At 50.7% G+C, this 19,300-nt stretch overlaps 1 protein-coding gene across 1 annotated transcript in view; it reads left to right on the plus strand.

Annotated features, from left to right (window-relative positions):
- The first annotated feature begins 205 nt into the window (after window positions 1-205).
- LOC141172643 (FXYD domain-containing ion transport regulator 6-like) overlaps window positions 206-19,300 on the plus strand; it is a 118,457-nt gene continuing 99,362 nt past the window's right edge. Inside the window, exon 1 of the mRNA XM_073657066.1 lies at window positions 206-513. The gene's annotated coding sequence lies outside the window, so the exon portion shown is untranslated. The remainder of the gene's footprint in view (window positions 514-19,300) is intronic.

A 19,300-nucleotide genomic window follows, 5' to 3' on the forward strand; every position in this document is an offset into this window, starting at 1 on the left:
TATTTGGCTTTTTTCCAGCGTCCTGAAAAATGTTGTTTGTCTGATTTTTGAAGTTGTTAAAACAATAAATAAATAAACAAACAAGAGTAAGACAAAATCTCCAATATTAGTGTCTAAATTCTAATGTTTATCTTTGCTGTTTGTATTTATGTAACAATGTGGCGATGACCTTTTACTGTTACAAGAACTTAGTGGAACTTCCCACCAGCTTCCTAGGATCGCCCGGAGACTGACACTCGTATCTGTTATTTTGGTACGATGAGTTAAATATATCCCATAGTTCTCTGCTCGGACTGATTCTACTTCCAAAAGCGTAGATTCCAGAATGTGGGAAAAGTGCAGCTGTTTGATTAGTACGTGCAGCTGTCGTGTAATGTGTGTCATAGGGACAGAAGAGAGGAGTGTCCGGCCAAGAAAGCAACCTGCGAGGCTCGTTCTACCACCGGACTGTGGATTTAGACGTAAACTCCAGTGGATATAAGTAAGGCAGAAAAAGGAGACAAACTTGAAGAGGTAAGTGAGGTGACCTAGAAGAGACTGTGCTAGATGAAACCTCCTATGAAGCTTGGCTGGTGGTTATACTTCAGGTCTAGTGGATAAAGTTGATATCTATAGACATAATTTAGAACGAGAATTCCTTGAGTTCAGAGATGGCTGCCAAGGCGTGTGAAGGGTCTACAAATGATTCTGCATTTGCAGACCCTTCAACCTTTGACAGAACCAGAACATACCAACCTGGACTTTATAGATTACTACTATGAGCAATATTGTCTTTGCATTTTGCAGTTACAATCTATGGCTCCATATTAGCAGCTATTTTAGATAGAGGGTACCGTGATGGAGTCAATATCTACCCCTATGATCACTGCTTTATCTTACATATGGCCATATGTGAATGATGGAAGCAGATATCAATACTTAGCTCGTATGTTGCAACTTACAATGTAGCACAGAAATATTGGAAACAATAGTGTGTCATTTTACAGAAATGTATTTCATTATTGAGCGTCAGTAAATGTGGATGCCAGTAAGGAATCTGTTTTGTAGACTGGGAGATTCTCATGTTGAAATGCCTCATGGTTTTCAAGCTTTGACTATTCAGCAGAGAGGCAGCACAGAGGTCCCATGACACATTGTACACCCGCTGATCAGTGACTGTACAGCCGCAAATGTGTCCTTGTAATGTACCCTCCAACCCCAGCTCTTAAAGAAAAAGAGCCATCAGAAAATGGTCCAGTGTTTAAAGGGGATCTGTCACCAGATTTCACAATATACGCTGCATTCACTATAAATTGATCTCTTAGACCTAATGTAACTGGTGTATTTGCTGCGAAAATCCATGTCAGAATTCCTGGGTAATCCTTATATTATAATAAACATTTTACAAAAAATGTTCAGGTCTACAAGATATATTTAATAATGTACTCAGTATGTAATGTGCAATATGGTGACAGATCACATTTCAATTAAACTTCTATGTTAAACAATTTAGACTTGGAATTTTTTTTTAATTCTTCATGTCACTATTTCACTCTAAACCACCATTCATAACAGATGATGTCACAGCTCACATCCTCCCTCTCCTGTACAATGACTGATAACATCTGTATGTACAGTAGATAACACAGGATCCACCATTCACAGTAGGTGATGTCACAGCTCACCTCCTCCTGTACAATGACTGATAACACCTCTATACACAGTAGATAACACAGGATCCACCATTCACAATAGATGATGTCACAGCTCACCTCCTCCTCCTGTACAATGACTGATAACACCTCTATATACAGTAGATAACACAGGATCCACCATTCACAATAGGTGATGTCACAGCTCACCTCCTTCTTCTCCTGTACAATGACTGATAACACCTCTATATACAGTAGATAACACAGGATCCGCCATTCACAATAGCTGATATCACAGCTCACCTCCTCCCCTTTCTGTTGTACAGTGACCTCTGCACAGTGTACACAGCATAGAAGTGAATGAGTCGGAGCCTGGCTATTGATGTCTATGGTCTATGTGGCTGCTGTATACCTCTAAATGCTATTAACATAAGCTCAGGAAAGATGGTGACTCCCATTAACATGTAACGAAAAGAAAAAACCTCCAAGCAGAAGATACATCTATTGATGCTGCATAAAGCCGACAAAATGATGGGAATCCATTATGGGGATTATCTTCTGCTCCTGTACGGTCCTGTAATGATGACGCTGATAATATCTGTATTTCACATGGTTTCGCCTCTCAGTTGGTGCCAGTGCATAATGCTACGGATAATAACACTCATCATCCTATATTACGTATTCGCAGTTGTACTTTTCTCTACAACTCCCTTTAACACCGCATGTAACACAATTATTCGGCTTGTGCTGCTGTACAGACTTCTGGTCTTCAGAGGAGTCTGCTCCATTTTTAGATCATAATTGCCATATAGACATTTCTCCTTTCATTCCGCGGCTGCAAATAATATCTGTATGTGGTGTGCAACAAAGTCTTTGTTCTCTTTTATCAGCCACATCATGGTGAGGAATGAACTAATCTCTCTATGCATTTGTAGATGTGAGACAGGATGCCATGTCTAGTGTATGAAAGGAACACTGAACCTAGAAATGAATGATTAAAGAAGAAATATGATCGTCCTCACCCTTTTAGGGAAGAGTCAGACGACCGTACAACTCGGACAGGGAACTCAACGAAAAGCTCGGACTGGCCAGCGGCTCTCCCTACCTCAGCGTGGCAGCTTCATGTATTTCTATGCAGCAGTCATGCTTGGATCGGGAGAGCTGCTGGCCAGTCCGAGCATTGCATTGTGATCCCCGTCCGAGTTATACGGCCGTCTGACTCTTCCCTCAATCTACAGCATTTTTTGCATTATTCTGCAACTGTCAATTTTGTAGAAATCCTGCAGAGACCAAACGGATTAATCTGCTCATCAGTTTCATTTGCTGTTGCTTATTTAGTAAGAGGGGCGATCTTTTGTCCTAATACAAACAAAGCAGAGGGGGGAGGCTCCTGCTGCAGTTAGTTGTCTTGCAGCCACACACAGGGCAGGGAGGAGGGACATAGCTGAGCTCATGAGTCTCAGAGAAGATATCTTTATATATCTTTCAGTTTTAATGTAAAAGGAGGGGATTAAAGGAGGATTTTTTTTAACTTATGCATTTTCTGTGTTTAGTGAAGCTTTATTTCTTATAATTGTTAAGGGAAATGCATATTTTACTACAAAGAAGGCAGAGGGGGAAGGCTCCTGCAGAACCCAATTGTTTTACGGCCACAACCAGGGCAGGGAAGAGAGACATAGCTGAGCTCCTGAGTCTCAGAGAAGATTTCTTTAAATATTTCTCAGTTTTAATGTAAAAGGAGGGGATTAAAGGATTAAATATTTCTCAGTTTTAATGTAAAAGCCAGTTGTCTTACAGCAAGACTCAGAGCAGAGAAGAGAGACATAGCTGAACTCCTGAGTCTCAGAGAAGATTTCTTTAAATATTTCTCAGTTTTAATGTAAAAGGAGGGGATTAAAGGATTAAATATTTCTCAGTTTTAATGTAAAAGCCAGTTGTCTTACAGCAAGACTCAGAGCAGAGAAGAGAGACATAGCTGAGCTCCTGAGTCTCACAGAGGAAATTTCTTTATATATTTCTCAGTTTTAATGTAAAAGGAGGGGATTAAAGAAAGAATTTTCAGGGATGTTTTTTTTCTCTTACTCTTACTTTTTATGCATTCTCTTTGTTTAGTGCTGCTTTATTTCTTATAATTGTTAAGGGAAATAAATATTTTACTACAAACAGGGCAGAGGGAGAAGCTCCTGCTGCAGTCAGTTGTTTTACTGCCACACACAGAGCAGAGGGGAAGGACATAGCTGAGATCCTGAGTCTCACACACAGAGAAAAATTCTTTACATATTTCTCAGTTTTAATGTAAAAGGAGGGGAATTAAAGAAATAATTTTCGGGGATTTTTTTTAATTTCTTTATGAATTTTCTGTTTTTCGTGCTGCTTTATTTCTTACAATTGTTAAGGGAAATAAATCAGAGAAAACAGATAAATGATTAATCACAAGAAAATGTCTAAGCCTTCGGCTGAAAGAACAAAAATGGAGCAACATTAAGGGATCGGATTCTTAATGATTTATGAAGTAATTGGCAGACGTTGTTATATACACCATAGCAGTCGCTTCATCCATTCTCCGGTGGTTTCTCCAGTATTTATAGGGTTAAGCAATCCCGCCATCATCAAGGTTCTGCTGTCCTTCAGCTTGTGCCACACACTAATCCTCAAGTTTCTCATTTTATTCTACCACTGTCTTGGCCGCTTTATCCGTGGTGCCCCCTCCCTCTCTGCATGTTCCAGATCTGCTCCAGGCTCGAGTCCTCGCTGTAGCCCTCGCCCGTATGACTCCCAGATTTGCCTTTCTAGTCTGCGAGTCCCCACCACAATCTACTATTTATAGCAGAAGTGCCAGGAAATCTGAGGTCTGTGGTAGCAAGAAGAAAACATACAAAAAGCCAGAGAGCATCCAATATAAGGGTCCAAGTAAGAACTCAATGCATTTGTTACATGGACCATTAAATCAACCATCAAAATATCGAAAAGAAACCTGGGCTCGAGGCCACCATTACATATTAAATGGTGTAAAAACACTGCAAACAACATGGTACAATACGGCAGCATGTAAATAATTCTGGCCCGCTCTACCAGAATGTCCAGACGTTGTTAGGACTCATGGAAGATTAGGCAAATGACATGGGCACATGCTGAGCTATCCAAAAACCTTGCAACCCTTTTGAAATGTTTCTTCCAGGAAGGGGGCATGGAAGAGGCAGAGAGTGGGCATGAAAGAGGTGTGAAGGGCATGGAAGAGCACAGATGGGGCAATATAGAAGTGTGAGGCTATGTGCCCACGATGCAGAAATGAAGCAGAAAATTTCTGCAGAATTTCTGCATCTCCCTGGCAGAAAAAAATGCATGCAGATTGTGCATTCGTTTTTCCTGCCAAATACATGCGGATTTGAAGCGTTTTCACATGCGTTTCTGCATGCGGGTTGACAAGCACTTTCCAGGCGATTTTAGCATCACTTGGAAAGTGCTTGACAACCAGGTCACACTATATAAATCCATGCAAACAGCATGGATTTATATAGTGTGACCGTAAGAATGTTTAAAAATAAAAAAATAAACCTATACTTACCTTCTGATGGCCCAGCGTGTGTTGCTGCGCTCCTTCCTGGCTGCCAGCTGATCGCGGGACACTGCACTGAAGGGCCTGCGGTCACATGACTGTGACGTCACCGCAGGTCCTTCAGTCCTGCCAGCACGCACAGGGAAGGAGACCGGGGGCCGTCGGTAGGTGAATATAAACTTTATTTTTTATTTTATTCTTTTTTTTACAGGTACAATGGTACCCAGGTCTGGATGAGAGTCTCCTCTCCTCCAGACTTGGGTACCATCCGCACATTGAAACGCATATAATCCGTGAGTACAAATGTACTGACACGGATTATGTGGGTCTCAATGCAAGTCAATGGCGGCGATTACGCCGCGCTTCCGCAAAATTAATGGACATGCTACGGATTTTTGAGCGCAGCATAAACGCTGCGGAAAAATCGGCAGCATGGGCATTGAACTTGCGGAATCCCCATGGGGACCATGGGGGGCGGATTACCTAGCGTTTAACAAGCGTTTATGTGACACCCCAGGGGTCTGGTTGCCACAGTAATAGAGATATTATGTCTGAGAGCAGGTGGGAGGTCTCTTGGTCAGGAATCCTATGCATGCCACACCTCCTGCCCAGTCCTGGGAGGGGAAGGACTTCCCCTATATAAAACTGGGGCTGAGGCAGGGTTAGTGAGAAGAGTAGAGAGAAGAAGAGGAGCAGCATAGGAAAGAAAGATCAGGAGCTCTGTGGGAGCAGTGCTAAAAGGAATCAGGGGCTGGCAGCTGAAGAGCTCGCCCTGATTGAAGAGTTACCACCGGACCCGGAGTCCGAGGCTGTGGGGATTAACTCAGACCCAGCAGCAGAAACCGCCCGGCAGGGGATTTCAGGTCCTCTGGCCAAGAAACCCGAAGGCACGGTCACACGCGTGGGACCAGCACCGCCGTCGTGGAGCGGAAGCTACTAGAAGGCCCCGAGTCACCGGCCATACGGGTGAGCACCACACGGTACACTCAGGGACGTGGGCTACTTTCACCCGCCTCTAGCAAGGTAGCCAGAAGAGTACATTTAGTTGGGGAGGCCTACAACTCCGCCTGGCCAGGGGAGATCCCATCTGCTCAAAGACTGACCAGGCCCCGATCGCTAGCCAGTACTCCAGGAGGGTCTATCTTTATCACCAGTAAAGACCCTGAACTACACCGCATTGTCTCCGAGTGGTTCCTGCTACCCCCATCATCCACGTCGGCTGCCCTGAGGCCATACCCCTCCCATTGGGGGTTATACCATCTACGCTGCACAATCGTACCACCGGCCTCAGCGGTCTGCCCTGCAGCGGCAGCTCCATAGCTGCATTCAACGGGTGGCGTAGTCATCCAACATCTACTGCTAATACTCAGCCACACAGTTTGACTCCCTGGGCACGGACCGGGTCACCGCCACGAAACTACTACCCCCAACAGGCCCGGCTCCGGGTAGTCCCCGCGTGCGCAACGCTACACTAAGTAGGCCCAGGGGCGCGTCAACTTTTGGCGTAGTCGGCAGGATACCGTGCCCGCAACCACCGGGTACTGCGTGCCTGAAAAAGACTGTTCAAACTTACCAGTGGTGAAGATTCCCGCCATCCGTGGAGGTTTCCCGCCATCCGGCGCCATCTTCTACCTTCTTCCCGCCATCCGCGAAGTTTTCCCGCCATCCGGCGCCATCTTCTACCTTCTTCCCGCCATCCGCGAAGTTTTCCCGCCGTTGGACAACATCTTGAAGACGCCGCGCGGGAAGAAGAGGGGCGTGGACTCAGAAAAGCCCGCGAGAACTGAAGCCCCGCCTCACGTCCGGACGTTGCGTAAGGTCCTGGAAGGAGCCCAGCAGACGCCGACGTCACAGGAGCGCGACGGAAGGTCCTCAACCCTGACGATCCACTGCGGAGCCGCGGCCTACGGAAGAGGATCATCGCAAGGTAGGCCACGGTCCACTAGGGGGGGAGAAAGATGTCGGATACGGAGGAGAGCTTCACTGCCTCAACCCCCGCCAGCGCCACCGCTGCTGCAGTCATGCCTTTCACCATGCCCTATATCAAGCGCCACCGCTGCTGCAGTCATGCCTTTCACCATGCCCTATATCCCGGGAGCAGCCTGGCTACCCCAGTACTCAGGGGAGTCACATACCCTGAATGACTTTAAAGAAAAGCTGGATAGCCTCTTCCAGGTGTACCCCCTCACAGAGGAGCAAAAAGTGAGCATCCTGGTGGCCCAACTAACCGGGGCAGCCCAAAGGGAGGTAAAGTCCTGGCCACCTGGGAGGAGGACTGTCGCAGGGATACTAACCCGGCTGAGGGACACCTTTGATACCCGCACCTCAGCCGAGATTAAGCTTAGATTCTATGGGTGCAAGCAGCGAGCACATGAGAGTATAAGGGACTATGCACTAAACCTACAAGAGGCCCTGAGAGCCATTAAGCAGACCGACCCTGACGGCGTGGGAAACGAGGACAGGCTGTTGACCGAACAATTTATAGAGAGACTATATTGCAATGCCCACCGAACCCAGTTGCGGGCAATGGCCTTACAGGATCCTCATCTGGACTTTGCACAGTTCAAGGACAGAGCCATCCGGGTGCTCCGAGAACCGGCACCGGGTGGCGTGGTGACCCACAGGCGCCCTACTACCGCTTACCACCAGGAGGCGGCGCCCTTGTCGGCAGGGCCTGTGGGAGCTGACGCGCAGGCTTTGAACAATGACCCGGCTCCGGACCTGCACCATCAGGTCCAAGAGCTAGCTAAAAGCGTTGCTGCGCTAACCCGAACTGTGCAGTCTTTACAGGTTTCCACTCCAGGGAAGATCCAGCTGGCATCCGGACCGGAGGACATCCCGTGGCGTCGACCAAGGAGGACCCCACCGGCCAGAGGAAGACCCAGCGACCGGTACAACGAGGACGGACAACCTATCTGCCGCCGCTGCAATCAACCCGGACATATGGCAAGGTACTGTCCTTTAAACTGGCACAACCTGGGGTAGAGGGCCAACCCCCAGGAAAAAGATCACCAGGCCCATCGAACTGGCGTGACAAATATGTGGGAGGACGTCCAGTCTTGCCTGTGGTACTGGATGGCATTCCTATGAGTGCCCTACTTGACACCGGGTCACAGATCACCACCATCCCGTACGTGCTCTTCAAACAGTACTGGAATGACTCGGATATAACCCGCTATCCAGACGACGACTTGAGTATCATCGCCAGTAATGGTCAGCCCGTGCCACAGATCGGATTTAAAGAAATGACCATTAAAATCGGTAGAGTCGAACTGGCAGCACAGGGACTGATCATTGTAGACATTGACAAGCGCGAGAGTCACCCAAAGATAACGCTAGGAACTAATGTGATTGAAAATTGTCTTGCAGAGGTGATTTTCATTTTACAGCAGGTTGCCAAGAACGCCAGTTCCGGCCAGCAGCGAGTGCTCCAGAAAGAGATCCGGGCACTGATGCGACGGCAACAGGTGGAACTCTCCGGTGGTGAGATTGGTAGCGTAAGAATGTGTGACCCTTTCCCTATTGCCATACCCCCGAAAAGTGAAATCATGATTTGGTGCCGGGCAGCTATTGGTCTGAGAGGTAGAGATTACCAGGCCATGGTAGAGCCAGTCTACTCAGACAGTAGGCCCACCATTTTGACAGCCCGGGGGGTAGTTGATGTACGCCATGGGAGGGTACCCGTTCGCATAATAAATATTGGGAAAAGGGAAGTATACCTGCCCCGGTATGCTACGCTAGCCAAATTATATACTATCAACCAAAATTCTATACAGTCTGTGGAACCCTTGCCTCCATCTCACCCGGAGGAAGGTAACGGCTCTACGAAAATAATGGAGGATTGGTGTCAGCAACTACATTTGGGTACTGACTCCACTCCCTCCCACCAGAAACAGGGAGTCTACCGGGTGGTTCAAGAGTACGAGAGAGTGTTTAGTAAACACCCATTAGACTTCGGGCGAGTCAAGGGGGTAGAACACCACATCCCCACGGGAGACCATCCTCCCATAAAAGAGAGGTATCGACCCGTACCCCCTGCACACTACCAACACGCTAAGGGGATGCTTAGAGACATGAAGGAGGCTGGGGTAATCAGGGATAGCTGTAGCCCCTGGGCAGCTCCACTAGTCTTGGTCAAAAAGAAAGACAACACCATGAGAATGTGTGTAGATTACCGGAAAATTAACCGTATCACACACAAAGATGCGTACCCCTTACCAAGAATAGAGGAGTCTTTGGCTGCTTTAAAATCTGCTAACTTCTTCTCCACCTTGGATCTCACTAGCGGGTACTGGCAGGTTCCTGTAGCAGAGGCGGACCGGGAGAAGACCGCATTCACCACCCCGATGGGACTTAGTGAGTTTACCTGCATGCCGTTCGGACTCTGCAACGCACCAGGAACCTTCCAGCGATTGATGGAATGCTGTCTGGGACACCGAAACTTTGAGACGGTCCTGTTATACCTGGACGATGTCATCGTCTATTCCAAGACCTACGAGGACCACCTGAAACACCTGGCGGAAGTGTTCGAAGCTCTGGCAAGTTACGGCCTAAAGGTGAAACCCTCCAAGTGTCACCTCCTGAAGCCAAAGGTGCAGTACCTGGGACACGTGGTGAGTGCTGACGGAGTGGCTCCCGACCCTGATAAGATCACCGCAATTAAGGAATGGCCAAGCCCCTCCAGCGTAAAGGAAGTGAGGCAGTTCCTCGGGTTGGTAGGCTACTACCGAAGGTTCATTCCCGGTTTCACCAAAAAGGCAGCTCCTATGCAGGACCTCCTGATAGGCCAGTCCAGGAAGGCCAAGAACCAGAAGCCGCCCTTCAGATGGGAGAAGCTGGAAGAAGAGTCCTTCCGCCAGCTGAAGATGGCCCTCACGGGGGATGAAATCCTGGCGTACCCGGATTACAGCCAGCCCTTTATCCTCTACACCGACGCCAGTAACATCGGGCTAGGAGCCGTACTAACCCAGATCCAGCAGGGGAAAGAACGGGTAATTGCTTACGCCAGCCGAAAACTGCGACCCACCGAAAGAAACCCTGAGAATTACAGCTCATTTAAGCTAGAGTTCCTGGCAGTGGTGTGGGCAGTCACCGAACGCTTTAAGCACTACCTCGCTTCTTCCCGGTTCACCGTGTACACGGATAACAACCCGTTGACACACCTGGACACTGCAAGACTCGGTGCCCTAGAGCAGAGATGGATGGCCCGCTTGTCCAACTATGAATTTACAATCAAATACCGGGCAGGACGCTCCAATACCAACGCGGACGCCCTGTCCAGGATGCCGAACCTACCGGACGTAGGGGAAGATTCAGAGGAACTGGAAGAAGTTGAACTCCCCGCGTTCCACCGTCATGGGACTATCCAGTATTCCCACCGTGTAAGGAGTAAGCAATCCGCTACGTTCAACCCATTACCTCATTACAACTGGGCGGAGACGCAAGACAGTGGCCCTGCCGTCCGACTGGTAAAGGAGATGCTGACTCGGCCAGATGCACGCCTTGACCCAGACGCTCCGGAGGAAGCCAAGCAACTGTGGGCTGAGAAGAGTCGACTGTTCCTTTACAAGGGGAAGTTGTGCCGCAGAATGGTTAACTCCCGGACGCATGAACTAATCTGGCAAGTAGTGGTGCCAAGAAGAGACGCAGCTATGGTGATGGAGGCATACCACGACGGAGCTGGGCACTTCGGATGGAAGAAGCTGGAGTTCCTGCTACGCGGGCGGTTCCATTGGGTAGGCATGAGAGGAACCATCGAGAGGTGGTGCAGAGACTGTGGCCCATGCAACTTAAGAAGGAGGGACCGTGCCAGCCAGAAGACTCCCCTGCGGTCCATCATCACCAGACAGCCGTTGGAACTGGTAGCCTTGGATCATGTAAAACTGACCCCAAGCAGAAGTGGCTACGTCTACGCGTTAACCATCGTGGATCACTACTCCCGGTTCTTGGTTGTCATCCCCGTCAAGGACTTAACGGCTCAAACAGCAGCTAGAGCCTTCCAGCAGCACTTCTGCCGTCCGCACGGATACCCGGAGCAGGTGCTGACGGACCAGGGGCCTGCCTTTGAAGCGGAAGTCTTCCAGGAGTTCTGCACCCTGTATGGCTGCCGGAAGATTAGAACAACACCCTATCACCCGCAAACTAATGGACTTTGTGAGAAAATGAACCAGGTGGTGATAGATCTTCTGAAAACATTGCCCCTGGAAGAACATAGTCTGTGGCCTGAAAAGCTGCCCGACCTGGTGGACCTATATAACCACATCCCTGTAGGTTCCACCAACTGTACCCCGGCTTACCTAATGAGGGCAAGACCTGGTAAGCTTCCTGTTGATCTGGAGATGGGAGTCCTGACACCCGAGGACACTTCACCAGAAGCAGACTGGGACACAGAGAGGCAGCAGCAGTACCGGAAAGTACAGGAGAGCGTGGAGCGAAGTCTCTGTCAAGCTAGGGAAAGACAAGAGAAAACTTACAACCAGTATGCTCCCGCTGTTCCCCTGGTGCCCGGAGAGCAGGTCTTGAAGAGGAAAAGACGGCTCCACAAGTTGGACGACCAGTGGGAGAAGGACCCGTACACCGTACTGCCCTCAAGTCACGACAACCCGAAGATCTGTACAATCAGTAAAGACGGAGGGGAAACCACAGCCATTGTATCCCGGGATCACCTGAAGAAATGTCCTGAACAGCTACGGAACCCTGAAGAGGAACAAGAAGACCCTCGACCCGTAGAGGAAAGGGAAGATATGGTTAGTACTGTGCTCGGAGACTTCCCTCAGTCTTGGACTCAAGTCAATGGTGCTGTTGTGGTACCCGTCCTCACGTTCCTCCAACCAGCATCCCAAGTGCTTACGGAGACACAGGTAGAACTGGAAGAACAGCCGGTCCAGGAGGCAGAAGACCCCACACAAGCAGACCATGAGAAACAACCCTCTGCTTATAGTGAGCCTGCCATACCCCTAGTGAGCCAACGAGTCCGTAGACGGCTGCCCAGTTTACCCTTGACAGCTCCTATACCCTGTAGCTCAGAACCAGTCAGCCAGCTCCGTAGGTCCACTAGGGTCACTAGAGGCCAGTTGCCCATACGGTGGAGGATCTAAATATTCAAGCTATTTTATTAATGTTTACCTGTTTATTGTTGCTTATGTATAATTATGTGTTTCTAGTTAATTTTAGGAGTCTTTGGTGGATTTACCGGGAATCCTTTGTGCATATAGTTGGAGCGTAACCCAGGACGGACTAAAGACTGTTAAGGACTCGGGGCAGGATAGACCCCTACCTGGTTACGTCTCCCTGTTTTTGGTGAAATGGACACCCTTGTTTTCTTGAAAAACTGCACCCGGTTGCGGACACGCCGTGACCATCCTAATGTTTTTCTTTATTGCGTTGTTTCTGTTTGTAATTTGTTATGTTTACAAAAGTATGTTTAGTCCCGGAGTACTAAATTTTACTAGGGGGGAATGTGACACCCCAGGGGTCTGGTTGCCACAGTAATAGAGATATTATGTCTGAGAGCAGGTGGGAGGTCTCTTGGTCAGGAATCCTATGCATGCCACACCTCCTGCCCAGTCCTGGGAGGGGAAGGACTTCCCCTATATAAAACTGGGGCTGAGGCAGGGTTAGTGAGAAGAGTAGAGAGAAGAAGAGGAGCAGCATAGGAAAGAAAGATCAGGAGCTCTGTGGGAGCAGTGCTAAAAGGAATCAGGGGCTGGCAGCTGAAGAGCTCGCCCTGATTGAAGAGTTACCACCGGACCCGGAGTCCGAGGCTGTGGGGATTAACCCAGACCCAGCAGCAGAAACCGCCCGGCAGGGGATTTCAGGTCCTCTGGCTAAGAAACCCGAAGGCACGGTCACACGCGTGGGACCAGCACCGCCGTCGTGGAGCGGAAGCCACTAGAAGGCCCTGAGTCACCGGCCATACGGGTGAGCACCACACGGTACACTCAGGGACGTGGGCTACTTTCACCCGCCTCTAGCAAGGTAGCCAGAAGAGTACATTTAGTTGGGGAGGCCTACAACTCCGCCTGGCCAGGGGAGATCCCATCTGCTCAAAGACTGACCAGGCCCCGATCGCTAGCCAGTACTCCGGGAGGGTCTATCTTTATCACCAGTAAAGACCCTGAACTACACCGCATCGTCTCCGAGTGGTTCCTGCTACCCCCATCATCCACGTCGGCTGCCCTGAGGCCATACCCCTCCCGTTGGGGGTTATACCATCTACGCTGCACAATCGTACCACCGGCCTCAGCGGTCTGCCCTGCAGCGGCAGCTCCATAGCTGCATTCAACGGGTGGCGTAGTCGTCCAACATCTACTGCTAATACTCAGCCACACAGTTTGACTCCCTGGGCACGGACCGGGTCACCGCCACGAAACTACTACCCCCAACAGGCCCGGCTCCGGGTAGTCCCCGCGTGCGCAACGCTACACTAAGTAGGCCCAGGGGCGCGTCATTTACGCTGCGGAAATTCCGCAGCATATACGCTTGAAAAACACTACGTGGGCACTTAGCCTGAAGGGCATGGAAGAGGCAAAGAGTGGGCATGAAAGAGGTGTGAAGGGCATGTGACGTGCCGAGGGATTGGGGACGACTCAGCACCCTAGCCTTGTTGTTGCCTGATCTCGGGGGATGTCGCGGTGGTCAGCTCCCGGGCCCGTACCCTGGGGTCACTCTTAAAAGAAGGGGGAAGTTATGTGGGATAGGGGAATGTTTGTGACGCCACCTGTGGTGTCTGGTGAGGATCCCCAGCGCTGCTACAGTCCTCTGAGGCCGGTGTTCAGGCAGCTTAGTTGGTGCGGCTCCCCACAGGTGGAGCGGGGCCTCAGGGCAGCGTAAGTGTAGGGATGCAGGACAGAGGGGACCCAGCCGGGTCAGAGGAAGAATAGAAGAATAGGCACGCACACCGGAGTTCACTTCAGTATCTTTACTGGTGGTGTTTCTGGCACGGTCCAGGGTACTTCAGGGTGAGGGATGCATATCAGGACTCTCCCCAGTGAGCGGGTGTGGGGCCTCCTGTTCCTTGCCTTTCCTTGATAAGTTTCTGACCTGCCTGGAGCTAGGCCTAACTTGGTCTCTGTCTTGCACCTGCTGACCTGGTGGTAGGGCCTTCTGTTGGAGATCACACTCCCTGGTCTCTTGGGCCTCCGTGACTCCTGACCCTGGTATAACAGTCAGCTTCTGGTGAACCTGGGACGTAAAGTTCACCAGGGGTTCCAGTTATTCCTACTTGGGATATAAGCCCCCCGTAGGCGCGGACCCGGTGTCTGGTAAATGGTTTTTGGGGTGAGCTGGTTAAACTCCTCTGCCCCCTATGTTTCTTGCTTACTACACTCGCCTTCGGCCACGCTCGGGGCCCTCACTAGGCTTCACACGGGCAGTAGGCCTCGCTACTCTTCGCCGCTCTCTGAGGGTCGGCACTCTCCTGGCTCACTAATCTGAGCTCACTGAGTCTGAACTCTCTCTTGAGGAACTGGCTGAGCTCCCCTGCAGACTGACCTCTCTCAGGCTCATCTTCTGCAGGAACTGGAACCAACTCTGTCCCCTAAGGAAACTGTTCTCTAGACTCCTGACTGAAACTAAGCCTAAGACTTCACTGAGCTGCCTGGCTCCACCTTCCCTTTATCTATCCCTAACAGGCTCCCTCTGCTGGTCTGAGGTGGAAAGTGGAGGTGTATGAATGCTATGAGGGCCTCTTGTGGAGAAGTCCGTCCATGCACCCCTCTGGGATCTGTGGCACCAATGCGCAACAGGGCGCCACACATGAAAGCATGAAAGAAGTTGAAGGGCATGGAGGTGGCACAGAGGAGGCAGAAAAGAGGTGTGGAGGGCATGAAGAGGCACAGAGGTGGCAAGATAGAAGTGTAGAGAGAATGGAAACAACACAGAGGGGGCATGAAATAAATTTGGAGGGCATGGAAGTGGCACAAAGGAGGCATAGAAGAAGTGTGGAGGGCATGGACGGTGCACAGAGGGGGTATGAAAGAAGTGTGAAGGGCATGGAAGTGGCACAGAGTAGTCGTGAATGAGGTGTGGAGGGCATGAAGAGGCACAGATGGGGCATGAAAGAAGTGTGAAAGGCATGGAAGAGCACAGAGTAGTCGTGAAAGAGGTGTGGAGGGCATGAAGAGGCACAGAGGGGGTGTGAAAGAGGTATGGAAAGGATGGAAGCAGGACAGAGGAGTCGTGAAAGAGGTGTGGAGGGCATGAAGAGGCACAGAGGGGGCAAGATAGAAGTGTGGAGTGTTACGGGTCCGGGTGGTGGAACCTCTGTGCCGAGGTGCAAGGAGGGACCCAGAGGGGCGTGACTAAGTATCCACCCGAACCGACCCTGGTCGTACGGCAGCTAACGACACCGTGACCAGGGAGTATCCGGGCTGAGGGACCAGGTGCTACTCTGGGGACGACCTTGTAAGAGAGCAGGTGGCTCCCACGGGTCAGAGGGCTGGGACTGACCGGTATGGCGGATGGACACGGCAAGCAGGCGGAAGTCTCTGGTAGCAGACAGGTGGTTACAGTCCGAGAAAGCAGGGCAAGTAGCAGTCTTTAGGTTTACCAGGAAGGTGGTCACAGCAAGTGACGGCAGGGTCTCCAGGCAGGCTGGCAGGAAACAGGCAGGTGCTCCCAGGTGAGCGGGCAGACAGACGAGGTGGGTAACTGGCAGGTAACTGGTGGGTGCTCCCAGGTGAGCCGGCAGACAGACGAGGCAGGTAACTGGCAGGTAAAAGTTGGGCGCTCCCAGGTGAGCGGGCAGACAGACGAGGCAGGTAATTGGCAGGTAACAGGTGGGTGCTCCCTGGTGAGCGGGCAGACAGACGAGGCAGGTAACAGGCGGGTGCTCCCAGGTGAGCGGCCAGACAGACGAGGCAGGTAACTGGCAGGTAACTGGTGGGCGCTCCCAGGTGAGCGGTCTGACAGACAAGGCAGGCGGATGCTCCCAGGTGAGCGGACAGATAGCCAAGGCAGGTAACCGGCAGGTAACAGGTGAGCGCTCCAGGTGAGCAGGCTGGCAGGTAACGGGCAGATAATAGGCTGGCAGGCAGGACGAGAAGTCAGGCTAGCAGCGGGACCTGAGGGCTGAAGCACAGATCAGACACAGTGCAAACAACTTTGCTCGGGCACCTCCACTTTGGAGGAGGTGCCTTATATATGGGAGGTCCTCTGGCAATTGGCCGGGGACTCCTTAGGACGGCGCGCGGTCCCTTTAAGAGAGGCCGGAAGCAGTGGGGAGAGAAGCGCTAGAGGACGCCGTGCCAGGAGCAGGGAGGTTAGAGGGACGGCGTCTCTGCGTAGCAAGGGGCAGAGACGCCAATGCTACATGGAGGGCATGGAAACAACACAGAGGGGGCATGAAATAAATTTGGAGGGCATGGAAGTGGCACAGAGCAGTTGTGAATGATGTGTGGATGGCATGGAAGAGCACAGAGGAGGCATATAAGAGGTGTGGAGGGCATGGAAGTGGCACAGAGTAGTCATGAAAGAGGTGTGAAGGGAATGAAGAGGCACAGAGGAAGCATGAAAGAGGTATGGAGAGAATGGAAGCAGGACAGAGGAGTCGTGAAAGAGGTGTGGAGGGCATGAAGAGGCAAAAAGGGGGCAAGATATAAGTGTGGAGGGCATGGAAACAACAAAGAGGGGGCATGAAATAAATTTGGAGGGCATGGAAGTGGCACAGAGGAGGCATAAAAGATTTGTGGAGGGCATGGAAGAGGCACAGGCACAGAGGGGGGGCATGATGAAGTGTGGAAGGAATGGAAGAGGCACAGAGGTGGCAAGATAGAAGAGTGGAGGGCATGGAAGTGGCACAAAGGAGGCATAAAAGGTGTGGAGGGTATGGAAGTGGAAAAGAGGAGGCATTAAGGAGATGAAGGAGTACTGGAGGTCAGGGAGAAGTCACAAAGGAGGCAGGGAAGAGGTGTGGGTGCATGGTGTGAAAGGGGCATGGCTGTGGGGATACGTTTGCATCGGAGCATGTAATTGCCAAGTTTAATGCTATTATAAGAGGTCCTAACGATGACTTCTTCAGGATAATTGGCAATAACTGGAATCGTTGGATCAATGCTCCATTATGCATATACAGCACAGAGGATACTTTAGAAAACATAACTTTTAATAGTATCAATAAGATCAGCCTCACAATATCAATCTCCAGAGGGGAGTAACCACTCCTTCGCCCCTAGATTTTCATTACTCCAAAACTAAAAAAACACAGATATATGCATACATGAAGACCCTAGTACAGGGTCCATTAGATTTCATTAATCAGCAGACCGACCAAAAATTATTAACCAGCAAACTGTCTGAAAAGGACCCCTAAATAAGGTCCACTTTATACATCACTAAATTAAGTCTTTTTTAAAGTGTCATAGTGTGTAAATAATAATAAAGACATGTATCGATCTCACCTATTATGGCTGCAAAGGAGTCTAAAGTCCAAGGGGAACTATTCGGAGTAGTTGACTGGATGCAGTCTTTTTACCTTGTCATGCCCCTTGCAGTGACTCCCTGCCCTAACAAGGGCAGTACCCAAGTGTGGTTCTCATCTTACTGCCCTCAAAGTTTGCCCCTCCCGATGCGTTTCTTTCTCCATGAGGAAAAGTCATCAGGGGAGTGTACTGGATCAATCGGGGAATGCCATATGTTACAGCGTTAATGGTGTGAGACACAGATTACTCAGCAAAAAGTGTTTCAGTGCCCAAAAAAGAGCCCAGTGCCTAAAAAAGTGCTCAGTGCCCAAAAAAGTGCTCAGTGCCCAAAAAACGAAGCCACAGTGGTGGGTTTCTCTCAGCGGAGGTGCAGAGTGCTGCACTATCCAATATACCTTAATGATATTCCGCTCTTCACGGGGCAATAAACATGAATGCTTGTGTAGCGCCCCGAGGGTTCGGCCGCTACAGTGGTATTGCACCTCAGACCAGAGGTGTGATATTCCACTCCCAGGTAAGGATGGAGTGTGGACCAGGACTCAGTTAGCTGCATACAGCACACACACCCCATTTCCGAGGGACAGCTCAACGGTGCTCCCACTAGACAGAAGTGCAGGCACGACCGACTATGTCCCTGCCTGGAGTGGGGAGGGGGGTGGAACACCCAGTGCTGTAGGGGCAGATAGGGGGTTGGTTCCTGAGCGTAGGTTGGAGCCCATTGGTTGCTGGTCACCTGGGCTCATGGTCAGAGGGAGGTATAAAAGGTGGGCACCATCTTAGAACAGTGTTCAGTCTGTGAGGAGAGGAGAGCTGACAGGGAGCAGCAGCTCAGGCTGAGTGCTGCTCCAGAGGCAGGCCTAGAGAAGAGGCCGGAGCCTGAGAGGAGAAGGAGAAGTGGGCCTGGAGAAGAGGCCAAGGGAAGGAGGAGAAGACAGAACAGGAAAGAAGGAGAAGAGAGAGAGAAACAGAAGGGCTCAGGAACAAGAAGGTGGAAGGGACCCTAAGAACCCACGAGAATCCAGGCTGAAGGGTCAGGCAGATTAAGGGTACCGGATCCCAAGTTGGTGGAGGAGAAACTACCCTCAGCCAAAGACCGGTCGTCGTGATCATATATTGGTGCGACACCTCATCAAACCTGCTAGGAAGGCACCATATAGGACAGCGGAGGACGGGGCCCACTTTTACCCGCACAAGTCCGCGGCAGCTGGACAAAAGTGGGTCACTGGTGAGGCAGGCCAGAGAAAGGATTAAAGGGGGTCCTGTGCCATGCTCCTGAACTGCCTGGGAGTTGACCGAGCCCCTCACCTGGTGGACGCAGCACGGCTCAGGCAGTCATTCCCTGCAGAAGTAACTTGGATTTTAACCGTGAGTAAAGACCCTGGACTGCACTACGTTGTCTGTGTGCTTTTTCGCTCCTCCGGCACTACCGGTACTGGGACTCTCACCACCATCACTCCCACCATCCACTACACTGCCCTGGGGCCACACTCTTCCCGTGGGGAGTCACACCATCCCAGCTGCATTCATCATCGGCCCCAGCGGACTGCCTTGCAGTGGCGGTTCCTAATAACCGCAATCCACGGGTGGCGTAGTCGGACATTATCTAAAGTACAGTAGCAGACTACCATTGGTCTGACCACCCTGAGCCGCGGGACCGGGCCGCCACTACTACCCCCATCGTTCCCCTATCGCCC

The sequence above is a fragment of the Phyllobates terribilis genome, unplaced genomic scaffold, assembly GCF_046119375.1.
Source record: "Phyllobates terribilis strain yellow unplaced genomic scaffold, ASM4611937v1 Scaffold_12__6_contigs__length_324123572, whole genome shotgun sequence".
Taxonomy (NCBI): Eukaryota; Metazoa; Chordata; class Amphibia; order Anura; family Dendrobatidae; genus Phyllobates; species Phyllobates terribilis.